Below are 13,616 nucleotides of genomic sequence, written 5' to 3'. Positions count from 1 at the left end.
GATCTGCCAATTGCAATGTGATTTCTGTAGGCTTTAATTCTTTTATCCTCAATTTTTTATAGATCGAATAAGGTAAGACGTTCACACTAGCCTCTAAGTCTAATAAGGTCCTGTCAATGATGATTTCTTCATTGACACAAGAGATTGTAGGAGACCCTAGATCTTTGTAGTTAACAAGCATGTAGCTCGATAGATATCAGCTCACACTGACCGTCGAAAAAGCTTTTTAAGAATATTGGTGGTCTTCTTCTTTGTGCATAGGTCTTTGAAGAATTTGATGTATGTGGAAACTTATTGGATCATGTCTAGTAGAAGAATATTTACTTTCACTTATTTAAACATCTCTAAGATTTGATCTAAATGGGCTGAGTGTCTGTTGGACCTAAGTCCATTTGAAAAAGGAGCTATAGGATCGGTGGGTAAAGTCTCGAATTGCTTAAACCTGAGGTAGATTTTACAAGTAGCTTGGGTGGTTTGTTAATCTCTGTTAACTCCTTAGACTCATCTGGCTCCTTAAACTCGATTTGATCGGTCACTTGCTTATGAGATGGTTTAGACAATGGGTTATCTTGGTCTTCAGCTGTACTGACATGGTTGTCTATTTATTTTTCAGATTTTAAGGTATCAATTGCATTTAATTGATTGATCTGGGCTCTTTGTTGTGGTCTTTGATTATTCTGGGTTCTAGAATTAGCCTCAGGTTGACTCGATAGTTTACCTATTTTTTTCACTCACAACCGTAACTAATTGACCTAGCTGCATCTCTAAACGGACAATAGCCTAGGTGTTGGAAATTAAAAGCTGGCCCGTGGTCTGCATGAAATTGTTTACTATAGTGTTGGTGTTAGCAGTCGATTTTACTAGGATTTTTAGACTCTTTTCTAGTGAGTTAAGCCTTTGATCATTACTGAAATCTAGTGGGTTATTTGATAATTGAGTGAATCTGGGGTTGGGCTAAGTGAAGACAGGTCTATTTGAGTTTGACCCTTGTGACAAAAAAAAATTGGGATGATTCCTCCATCCTGGATTGTACGTTGGTGCGTAAGGGTCATTTGTGGGTCTTTGATAGACTGCGCTCACCTGTGCTACTTTGTTCTCGATTGGACCCATCAAGAAAGGACATCCTTCCATTGTATGGTCTGTGGCATTACACCCATTGCAAGTAGATATTGCAACTTGGTTCACTTGGGTGTGTCCCTTGAGTTCTAGAGCCTCTATCCTATGGATTAAAGATACAAATTTATCTTCTTCAGCTAGAAAAGGTTGAACTTGATATACACCCTCTTTTGAAGGTGTGAGTCTATCAGATTTCCTAGTAATCTCTCATTGTAGGCTCTTTTCTGCTAAGTCTTCTAGAAATTGCTAGGCTTCTATAGGTTCTTTGTTCATGAATTAACTCTGACACATTGATTCTAACATGATTCTAGAGTTTGGATTTAGTCCTTCATAAATGATTTGACACAGCCTCCAAGTTTCTATTCCATGGTGTGGGTATTGACTCAAAAGATTCTTAAAATGATCAAAGTATTTTCAAAAAGACTCACCAGATAATTGATAAAATTGATTAATTTTATTCCTAAATTTGGTAGTGTTATAGTGTAGAAAATTTTTTTTCTGAAACACTTTAACAAAACCCTCCCATGATGCTATGGATTGGCTAGGAATACTGTATAACCACTTTTTGGCACTATCCTTGAGGGCAAAGTTGATCAACTTAAGTTTTACAGCATCTTTAGTGAGCTGTTGGAGCCACATCGTGGTGCATAATTCCTCAAATTTTCTCATAAAAATGTATGCATCCTCGATTCTGATAAATTTAGAAAGCATGTTTATGATCTGGGATTTAATTTTAAAATTGATATCAGTTTGTGGTAGTCGGATTCATTAGGGTTGGGTTGACCCAATTGGATACATAGCAAAGATCTTTAAGGACCCGAGGTTCATATTCGGATTCACCCACGGTGGGCTTAAGGTCTACTGGACTAGATGCAAAATTTGGATCTATTCTTACTAATCAACCAGATATCCTTGTTCAGGAGGAAATTTGAGAATTTTTAGTTATTTTTATAATTTTTTTCTATCTTATAAGAAGAGGAAAGAGAGATAGATGAGAAGAGAATTCTAAAGATAAGTGCCTAAAGAGTCTTAAATCTAGAGACAATAGAGAAGAGTATTTTAATTAGGGTTAATGATTATATGTTAGTAATCAAGTTATGCAGTCAATCCTAGTGATGGATAACTCTAGATCTAGACAGCTTCTAACTACCAAGGTTGTCTTTGAGCACTCCAAGTAAAAAACTAGCCACTTAACTGGCCAGAGAAGTGTAAGGTTGGTGGGGGTCTCCCTATTGCTTTCCTTAGATACCAACTGAGTTGGTCAGGTAAGCAAATGGAACCAATTAAATAACATCTTTCTTCAGGATGTAGTCCTTGAACTATTTTTTTAGACACCAGTCAAACTGACTAACCCTAATCCGATCCAACTCTTAGGATTTCTTGTCCTATTGAACTCGAGAGTCCTTAGGGGTCAACGTCTAATTGATTTTAGATTAAGCTTTAGGTCAATACAGTATGCAGGATGATGATTTGTAGGCCAAAAAAGGGTAATGAAATCTCTAGCTTATCTTGTCTAGAGTTTGTGCCCTTAAGATGTTTTATGAAATTATATAATGCAAAAAGAAAAAGTGACAAGATTTGGTAGTTAGTCAAGAATAAATTGATTTGTTTCACTTTTTAGGTTTTGTGATTAAGTATCTAATTCTCTAAGTAGATTATGAGGTGTCAATGTAGAGAATTTTTTTTTTGGAAGAAAATAAGTTTGACTAAGGAACTAAACAAGTTAGAAAGTAAATAAAAAGAAACTAAGAATCAGACTAAAAAAATTTAATAAAAAAATAATCATGCCTAGATCTCCGACAACAACATCAAAATTTGATCGCTATCGTAGGCGGTCAAAAATAAAAACTAACTCAAACTATATAGATAGCGTGAGTTGGGATCATTTTCATGGAGATCTAGGATGATTATTTTTTTTTTTTGAAAAAAAAATAAAAGAGAATTGATTGTAGAAGAATTAAAGAAAGAATAAAATAGCAAGAATTTAATTATAAATATAAATTAATTTGTGAAAGAAAATAAGTCAGAGAGATAACTCAAGAATATTGAATCCACCATGCAAATTAGATTTTCTTTTATATTACAATATTAATTCTTGTGATTAGAGTATTAGTATAGCTTATCTCTAAGGGTACAGACTGTATCAGTAGATCACGATTCATCCTATTAGAGTATAAACTATCTAAATTTAATTATATGATATAAGGTTTAATCTAACATACCACGATCTATCTCTCTTAGGTATGTACCGTATCCAAGGATCACGGTACATCAATAGATGGTTTAGACTGTGTAGACTAGATCAATATCTCAGAATAAAAAGATATGAAATAAAAATATAATTTTATTATATAAAAATTAAATATAAAAAAAAATAAAAATCTATTTACAAACTTCATCGTATTTCTGAATTGAAAGGATTTAGCCACGCATCAAGATCTCTAACTTCGTATTCATCTTTTTTTTCAGAATTTAAAATAATAAATAAAAAAAATTCTATTCTGCTTCCTTTGCTGCTACCACTACCCTCTGTGCTTTTTTTCTTCTCCATCCCTATTTTTTTTATTTTCATGGATCCTTTTTTATAGGCTTCTGATCGCTGTCGTAGGTGGTCAAGAATAAAAATCAACTCAAACTATATAGATAGGGTGAGTAGGGATCATTTTCACGGAGATCTAGGGTGATTATCTTTTTTTTTGGAGAATTAATTGTAGAAGGATTAAAAAAAAAATAAAATAGTAAAAATTAAATTAAAATTATAAATTAATTTATGAAAAAAATAAGTCAAAAAAATAACTCAAAAATTTTGAATCCACCATACAAATTAGATTTATTATTATTTTTTTATATTGCAATATTAATTCTTGTGATTAAGGTATTAGTATAGCTTATCTCTAAGGGATATGGACTGTATCAGTAGATCACAGTTCATCCTATCAGAGTATAAACTATCTAAATTTAATTACAAGGTATAAGATTTAATCTAACATACCATGATCTATCTCTCCTAAGCACGGACTATATCCAGGGATCACAGCACGTCAATAGAGGGTATAGAATGTGTAGGCTAGATCAATACCTCAAAAAAATAAAAAGATATGAAATAAAAGTATAATTTTATTGTATAAAAATTAAATATAAAAAAAAAATAAAAATTTATTTACAGGTTTCATCGTATTTCTGGATTGAAAGGATTTAGCCACGCATCAAGATCTCTAACTCTATATTCTCCCAATATTTGATCTTTAAAGCTCTTTAATTTTTTTTATTTTTTTTATTTTTTTACTAATTTTTTTCTTCTCTACACTTATTTCTAGACCTCCTATTTATGGATAAATTTTTCATCTTTTTTTGGTAGCAAAAGGGGTCCCAAAACCTTTAGAATTCGTATTATAACCGTAGAAATTAATTTTGGCTGTCGGATCATGTTTTGACTATCCAAATCTGCCCAAAAATCAATGTTTAAATTCTTATCAAGGTCGGATACGTTCTCAGCCATCCGATCATGCTCCAAATCGAATTCTGACCATTGGATCGCATAGTTTATCTCCTTAACACAGTCGGGATTGATGCTAGCCGTTGGATCAAAATCTAGATCGATTTTCAACCATCGGATTGTGCAAAGAAGCTTCCACCCATCGTGGACCGTGTCGTAGACTGTGAAGCTGTTCTGTGGATCGCACCCCTGAATCTATGGACCGAGCAGTCGATCCACCGTGCACCGAAGGTAATAAAATTTATTTTTTAAGTTATTTTCACTTGATTTTTGCTCTGATTTTCATCTGAAAAAATAAAAAAAATATGTATTAAATTTTTAAAAATTTTACATTATTTTGGTGCTTAAATTACTCAATAAACTCAATATCTATTTTTTATAAATATATTCTAATTTTATATTTTTTTAAAATTATCTATTTTTGTCAAAAAATTTAATTTATTTATGAAATTAGATTTTTAAGAAGACGTTAGCATCATAAATTATTATGAAGGATCACTTCAAAGACCGACCATGTGATGCTGACCTCCTCACCATCAGTGTTCATTGGCCTGAGAAAATATTCATTCCAATAGTGATACCACATCAAACTTGTCACAACTCAATGAGCATGTCTATGTATTTCACCGATTTTTATGAATGATACCCCACATAGCCATCGATCCTGGCTTTTGATTAGATTGTGACAACTTTAACATGGTTGTTGAATGTTTGTAAGTGGGTGATTCAAAGTGCTCTAGAATTTAGGAGACATGGGCTTTGTATATATTTCTCATTATCTGCTTAGTTGAGTTAGTGGTTGTTAGTTGACTGAGTGTGAAGGCAACTATCTCATAATGGGATGTCAGTTAGAAATGGGAACATATGAGCTAAATATGTGGAAACGTTGCTTGCCATAAATGTCTATAAAAGAGGCATTGTATTGAAGTTTTTTTTAAGCAAGGGCATTAGAAGAAGGTTCCATTTCTTCAAAAATAGTTTTGCCTCCATTTCTATTAGAACTAATTCCACCTTTTTTCTTCCAACATTATTGGTATCAGAGCAACTAGGTTTCAATTAAGTGTGGGCAAGCAAAGGACAAGTGATTGGTTCCATTGCAACTTGAAGACTTGTAAGTCAAATTCATGGCTAATATTGTCGTGAGGAAATTAGCTATTGGGTAGCAACATGGTAGCCTTTGGAAGCTCCGTAAACATTTTTCAACCCTCAATTGCTATCTTTAAAGGTGAATGTTATAAATTTTGGAGCACTAAAATAAAAACTTTATTTATATCACAAGACATTAGGGATTTGGTTGAAAATGGATATGCAGATCCAGATGAAGAAGCAAAATTGAAAAAAAATAGAAAGAAAGATTCTGAGGCACTGTTTTTCATTCAACAAGCAGTTCATGAGTTCATCTTCTTAAGAATTGCTGATGCAACCACTGCAAAAGAAGCTTGGATAATATTGCAAAAAGAGTTTCAAGAATCGTCGAAGGTAATTACTATAAAACTTCAGTCTCTTCGTCAAGATTTTGAAACTTTATTCATGAGAAATAATGAATCACTGCAAGAATTTTTATCCAGAGTTACATCTATTGTTAGCCAAATGAAATCATGTGATGAAAAGATTTCTAAAGAATTAGTAATTACAAAAATTTTGAGAAGCTTAACTCCAAAATATGATCATATTACTGCTGTTATTGAAGAATCTAAGAACTTATTTATTTTTTTATTTGATGAATTAGTGGGTTCTTTTTAAGCTCATGATGCTAAAATGAATAGATCGACTAAGAAAGTTGAAGCAAAGATATTTCAGGTGAAGGGGAAGATCTCTACACTAAAAGATAAGTCCGATAGAGCCCCAAGAAGAGGTCATGGCCGAGGTAAATTTTGTGATCGAGATAGATTTCGTGGCCGAGGTCGAGATTGTGGGCGATTTGATGATCACCGACAATCGTCCAATGAGTATCGAGGCAACTAAAATGAAATCTAATGTCATCATTGCAAGAAATTTGGGCACGTAAAGGCAAGTTATTAGAACAAAGAAAAGCATGTCAACTATATAAAAGAAAAAGAAGAAGAAAATAAGTTATTCATGGCTTGTTATCATGTTAATGATGAATTAAATGAGGTTTAATTTTTGGATAGTGGATGTTCTAACCATGTCTGGAGTGAAATTTATATTTCAAGATATTAATGAATCACAGAAGATACAGGTTAGACTTGGAGATGATAAGAAAGTTCAAATCGAAGAGAAAGGTACAATTATAGTTAAAACAAGCCATGGTAAAGTAAAGCATCTTCATAATGTTTTCTATATTCCTAGTTTGGCACACAACTTGCTAAGTGTTAGATAGTTAATTACCAATGGGCATTATATTTTATTTGATAATGCCTCATGTGCTATTTAAGAGAAAAGTTCAGGCCAAATTATAGCTAATATTCAAATGACACAAAACAAAATGTTCCCACTTGAAATTTCAAGTATTAATAGGCATGCATGCATTGACTGCTTATGTAAATAGTGAATCTCTTTTGTAGCATTTAAGATATGGACATCTAAATATAAATGATTTAAAATTATTGAATCAAAAAGATATCGTAAATGGATTGCCTAAGATTGATTCTTTTGATAATGTATGTGAGGGTTGTATATATGGAAAGTAAAGTAAAAAGTCATTTCTTGTTAGAAAGGCATGGAGAGCAAGATGTTATCTTAAGCTTGTACATGTTGATCTTTGTGGGCCTATGAGGACTCAGACCTTGAGTGGGAGTCGATATTTTTTGTTGTTCATAGATGACTATAGCCGCATGAGTTGGTTTTATTTTCTAAAATGCAAGCTAGTCAGAAATATTTGAAGTTTTTAGAAAGTTTAAAGCATTAGTTGAAAAGCAAAGTGATTGTTCTTTAAAAAATTTTCACACAGATCGAGATGGTGAGTTTTTATGTAATGAATTTAACTATTTTTGTAATGAAAATGGTATCTATAGAAAACTCACGGCACCATACATATCAGAGCAAAACGGTGTAGCGGAACAAAAGAATTGCACGATGATGGAAATGACCAGAATTTTACTAAAAGGAAAGGGCTTTCCAAATATATTTTGTGCAAAAGCTATTGCAACAGCAGTATACTTGCTAAACATCTCTCCTACCAAGGTTGTCCTCAATATGACTCCATACGAAGCTTGAAAAGGTAAAATGCCAGGGATAAGCCACTTGAAAATTTTTGGATCAATTGCATACACTTTGATTAATCTGAAAATCATCATAAGCTTGATGAGAAGTCTAAAAAATATATTTTTATTGATTATTGCCCACAATCCAAACATATCGATTATACAACCCAATTAGTGGTAAAGTTGTTATCAGCAGAAATGTGATATTTGATAAAAATATAAATTGAAAATGGAATGACAAGTCAGAAGAGTCATAAATTCAAGTTTCTAATGAAGAACTAGGAGATCCAACTTTTTCCTCGACTACAGCAAGTGCAAGCACTTCTTTGACAAATTCATCTCCTCCAATCTCACAAAGTAGTAGTTGCTTGACTCTTCAAAATCTTCTAGTGAAAGTCCCCTTCAAAAATTCAGATCATTAGCAAAAATTTATGAAATTAGTAATTTTGCTTTGTTTGTTTCAGATCTGATAAGCTTTGATGAAGCAATAGAGGAGGAAACATGGTGCAATGCGATAACAGAGGAGGTAGCAGCTATTGAAAAAAATGAAACATAGGAGTTGGTGGACTTACCTCAAGGTAAAAATACAATTAGATTGAAATAGATTTTTAAGACTAAATATCATGCAGATGGAAGCATACAAAAGTACAAAGCCTGGTTGATAGTAAAAGGGTATGCACAACAACAAGATATTAATTTTCAAGAAACTTTCTCTCCAGTTGCTCAATTTGAAACTATAAGAACTATTCTGGTACTAGCTGCTCAATTAAAATTGCCTCTTTATCAGTTTGATATTAAGTCTATTTTTCTAAATGGTATATTAGAAGAGGAAGTTTATGTTTGTCAGCCTAATGGATTCATAGTCAATGGCAAAGAGGGTAAGATGTACCAGCTAAAGAAAGCTCTTTATGGATGAAGTAGGCATCGAGAGCATGGTACATCAAGATTGACTCATATTTTTACCAAAATGAATTTACAAGAAGTGTGAATGAACCCATACTTTATTTAAACAGGAAAGGTAATGATTTTCTTTTAGTTTGCCTTTATGTTGATGATATGATGTACATGGGTTCTTCAAATTTTTTTGTGCAAGAATTTAAAAGAAGCATGATGAGATAATTTGAGATGATAGATTTGGACTTATTACATTATTTTCTTAGTTTTGAGATTAAGCAACGTGAAGAAGAAATTTTTGTATCACAAGAGAAATATACTAAATGGTAAAGAAGTTTGAATTGTAAAGAGGTTAAATTATAAAGATTTACTGAAAAGGTTTGAAATCTTAAATTGTAAAGAGGCTGCCATACATATGAACATAAATGAGAAGTTGAGTCTTGAAGATGGTACAAAAATGGCAAATGCAAAATTGTTTAGAAGTTTAGTTGATAGCCTAATTTATTTGACACATACTCGATCGGATATCGTCTTTTCAATTGGTTTTGTTTTCAGATTTATGCATAATCCAACCAAATATCATTTTGGAGCAGCTAAGCGAAAATTACGCTATATTGTTGAGACAATAAATTATGAAATTTGGTATTCACGTGTGACTAATTTTAACTTATTTGGATTTTCAAACAGTGATTGGGCAGGTTCTGCAGATGATAAAAGAAGTACTTCTAGTAATGTGTTCACTTTTGAATCGGAAGCTATTTCATGGAGTTCAAAAAAGTAGGCAACAATACCTTATCATCTTCTGAAATGGAATATGTGACTGCAGCATCTTCAGTTTGCCAAGCTTTATGGTTGAGAAGGCTACTTGAAGATCTTTGTCAATCTCAAAAAAAAGCTACTAACATAATATGTGACAATCAAGCAGCAATAGCAATGACAAAAAACTCAATTTTTTATGGAAGAATAAAGTACATCGACATCCGACATCATCTTATTCGTGATTTGGTGGCTAAAGGACTGATAGAGCTAAAGTATTGCTATATATATGGACAAATTGTAGATATTTTTACTAAATTATTTTCTTATAATAAGCATGTCTATTTCAGATCATTTTTTTGATGTATGCAACTTTGAATCAAAGAAGAGTATTGGAATGTGTGTAAATAGATGATTTAAAATATTTTAAAATTTAGGAGACGTGGGCTTCGTATATATTTCTCATTATCTGCTTAGTTGAGTTAGTGATTGTTAGTTGACCGAGTGTGAAGGCAACTGTCTCGTAGCGAGATGTCAGTTAGAAATGAGAACATGTAAGCTAAATAGGTGAAAACGTCACCTGCCATTAATGCCTATAAAAGAGGCACTGTATTGAAGTTTTTTTTTAAGCAAGGGCATTAAAAGAAGTTTTCATTTCTTGAAAATAGTTTTGCCTCCGTTTCTATTACTCTGTTTATCGGTGCAGAGAACGAATTCCACCTTCTTCTTCTTTTTTCCAACAGCGGTATCACCGTTGCAACGAGTATCTTCTCGATCTTCCGGATGTTCTACAAACTATTCCCTCTAGGAGTCCCATTACCTGGCGCCATACGCCAAGGTCAATCTACCGATCCGCTGCTCGGGGTTGAAGGGCTTCCCGACATAACCAAAGAACTGTATCAGCTTCTGTAGTCTAGGTTTCTTCTCCTAGCCTTTGCCATCTCTGTGATGAGAGAGGTGGTTAGGGCTGGTGGGCCTATAATTACAACATTCCGAGTTCCATGGGGATGGTGCTATATACTATGCTACTCGGGATCGTACTTTGCGAACGATCGATATTTGCCTGGGGAGTTTGATAATATGCTTGTATATTGGGGAGAGGATGCATGGACGCCTCTCTCTCTCTCTCTCTCTCTCTATATATATATATATATATATATGCATGAAGTTCCTACCACACGAGCTGATAATGCTAAGGTTGATGCCTTAATTCTTGATCGAATTGTATGCCTTACATTTTTAGTTCCAAGGGTTTAGCTGGCTTACAAACCCTAAATAGCTATAGGTCAGCCAAGTTTGCAAGTAATATAAAGTCTAAAGTTGCAGAAGCTTTGGTACAATACTCTTAACAAGCTATAGGACCGTGGCAAAACGGAAGTGTTGATCATGAGAGTGGTCATGATGGCATCTCTGATAAACATATTCTTCATGTTAGCTGGATTAATATTATTTCCTTTTTAAGCAAAAGCGAAATTTGCCTCTTCAGGCTCCTGACATTCTCAATATAAGCCATCTACTCAGTGCTGTATGAAAAGCTGGACGATCTATTCATATACAAGTGAACTAGGAGTTTCCCCGTTGATCATGCATCCCTTAAGTGACTAAAATTTTGGGGTTTGATTCTTGAGCAGCAAATTCTCAAAATACTTGCAAGTAAGGCTGGCAAAATATGATCCGATCTATCAATCTGATCTATGTTCGATCCACTATAAACAAATTTGAATTTAGACTAAACGGTTTTGGGTCATAAACAGATCGATCTGTTTGATAATTGAGTCAGATTTAGATTTTAGATATCTGACCTGTTTAATTCATTTAATCTGTTTAATATTCAGATCAGATTAACCCATTTAACATATTTAATCTATTTAACCTATTTCTGGTTCATATTAACTCGATTTGTTTAATCCATTTAAGATCCGTTTAACCTGTTTAATATATTTCTGACCCATTTAACCCGATCTGCTTAACCTAACTTAATCTATTTAATAAATGAATTAAATAGATCGGATCGAATTACCTATTTAATATATAGATCGAGTTTAAATTTGAATTTTTGATCCATTTAATAAACAGATCAGATATGGATTGACGATTTCCTGATCTGATCTGTATTGATCCGATCTGTTTATAATCCAATCCGATCCGAACAGATTACCACCCCAGCTTGCAAGTAGTATAGGGTAGCGAGTAGGTTTCTCTCCGTCCCGACCTTTCTCTTAAACAAAAGATAAAAATTAAAAAGCACACTTAGTGTTGCTTTTATTTTATATGTATATATATATTTAAAAAAATAAACTTAACCAATAATTCATCAAATAAAGAAGAAATTATTAGTTGGATGCTATATACTGGGCCAATGACAGCTGATCACCATATGTCTGCCGAATAAAATAATTAAAAAACAAGCGCTACCTTGCCGGACGTTCATCGACGGACGGGCTGGACTCCATAATCCACACACTTTCTGAGATTTTAGAACTCGTTGGCAGCAGAGAGGACTTCCCTAGGACCCGCCCGATATAGTTTGCTGGATTTGCCAGGTGCCTCTAGCTCGTCACTCACCACCTCGCCCGCTCTCCACTGAACCTCCTCTCCTCCTTCCCTGCCATTCACATTGCCTCCACAATGTCGCCAGCGACCTTGAAGTGGCCCACCGTCACCCTCTCTACCTACTGCTCCTGGAGCTGGATCTATGTCCTCATCTACTACAAGCCCCTCGACTCCTCCCCTCGATGTGCACCACCTCCATCGCATCCCGGCTCACACTCCTCTACTCCCCCTTCTCCTCCATCCCTAAACTCTCTGCAGGAAGACCATCGTTCTTTCCCATGACATGCAGAAAGTGGACCTCTAAGTACGTAATCTTTCCCTCCCCAATTCAACTTGATCATGTTTTCCTTGAATTTTTATCAAAAAATATTATCTTGTTTTGATTGGTTCAATTTGGGCAGTGAGAAGGTTACAGAGAACAAGGAGATGGTGTGCACATTAATGCTCCAGAAGGAGGCAGAGGTGCTGCAGAGTAGCTAGGTGCAAAGCGCCATCATCATGGATCTCACCTGCACCCTAGTGATGGACTCGACCAACCAAGGCAAGCTTGGGAAGCAAATTAAGCTTTTGCATGCCGGTCTTGCTGGGTGAAGGATTATTACAAAGCAGTGGATCTTGATGTCACTTTCGATGACTGGTCTATAAAGCTCGAACTCCATTTCTCTCTCCTTTGGACTCGGGAGGACAACTTTGGTGCATGGGAGCCGAAAACTGTTAGCGCACGCGAAGACTTAGGGTTTCTCTCAGGATGACAGGAGAGGAGAAAGGGAGAGCACGGAGCGCATTTGAACTCCATTTCTCTCTCAGCTTACCTGGATATTCCCCATGAATATTTAGACTGCATGACGCTTCCTGATAGGACTGATCCACCACTGAGCTTATAGACCTAATCTAACTAATAATTTCTCTAGATAATTAAGAGTTCGGATCCTCTCCGGTCCACTGTTGGACTGGAGAGTGCTCGTTTGCCAAGCTCACATGGTTTTCTATTCATGTGTTGTAGGAGGCCACGCTCAATCACGGCCATCGCTCCATACATGAATGATCGTGATTGACAAACATGCCATCTCCACTCCAGTACTCCATGTATACTGGAGTGGGAATCATTTACCCTTACATGATGAATATATCTCACTGCTTCTTAGGTCCATCATCTCTTGGGGCATCCTGTGGCCTTACATTGATAGCAAGAAGGGAGACTGGTATATATATGATGCATCAGTCTCCTCCAGCAGCATGCGTGGCCTCATGGCTGGGTACAAGGTAACCAACCACTCCACTCTTCTCCTCCGATCCATACTCCCATCGTCCTCTAGTTCTATCCAATCACCCTCGCTTCCACTGGATGCATTTTACAGCAGGTGTTCATCTTCATTGCCATGATCCTTGGCGACGGCCTGCTCCATTTCCTTATCGTCTCTTCTTTAGAAGCTCCTATTACACATCTACAACAAGTGGCGACACCGAAAGGAGGTCATCACACCATGCTCTGATGACAACGCAAACTCCCGACTCATCCCGCAGCTTGGAGGATCGCCAACGCGCAAACTTCTTCCTCAAGGACGAGATCCCCATTGTACCCGTCGTCACAGGCTACATCATCCTCGCGATCATCGCCGCCATCGTCGTCTCCATAT

Source organism: Elaeis guineensis, chromosome 12, assembly GCF_000442705.2.
Source record: "Elaeis guineensis isolate ETL-2024a chromosome 12, EG11, whole genome shotgun sequence".
NCBI lineage: Eukaryota > Viridiplantae > Streptophyta > Magnoliopsida > Arecales > Arecaceae > Elaeis > Elaeis guineensis.
This window is presented reverse-complemented; position numbering follows the sequence as displayed.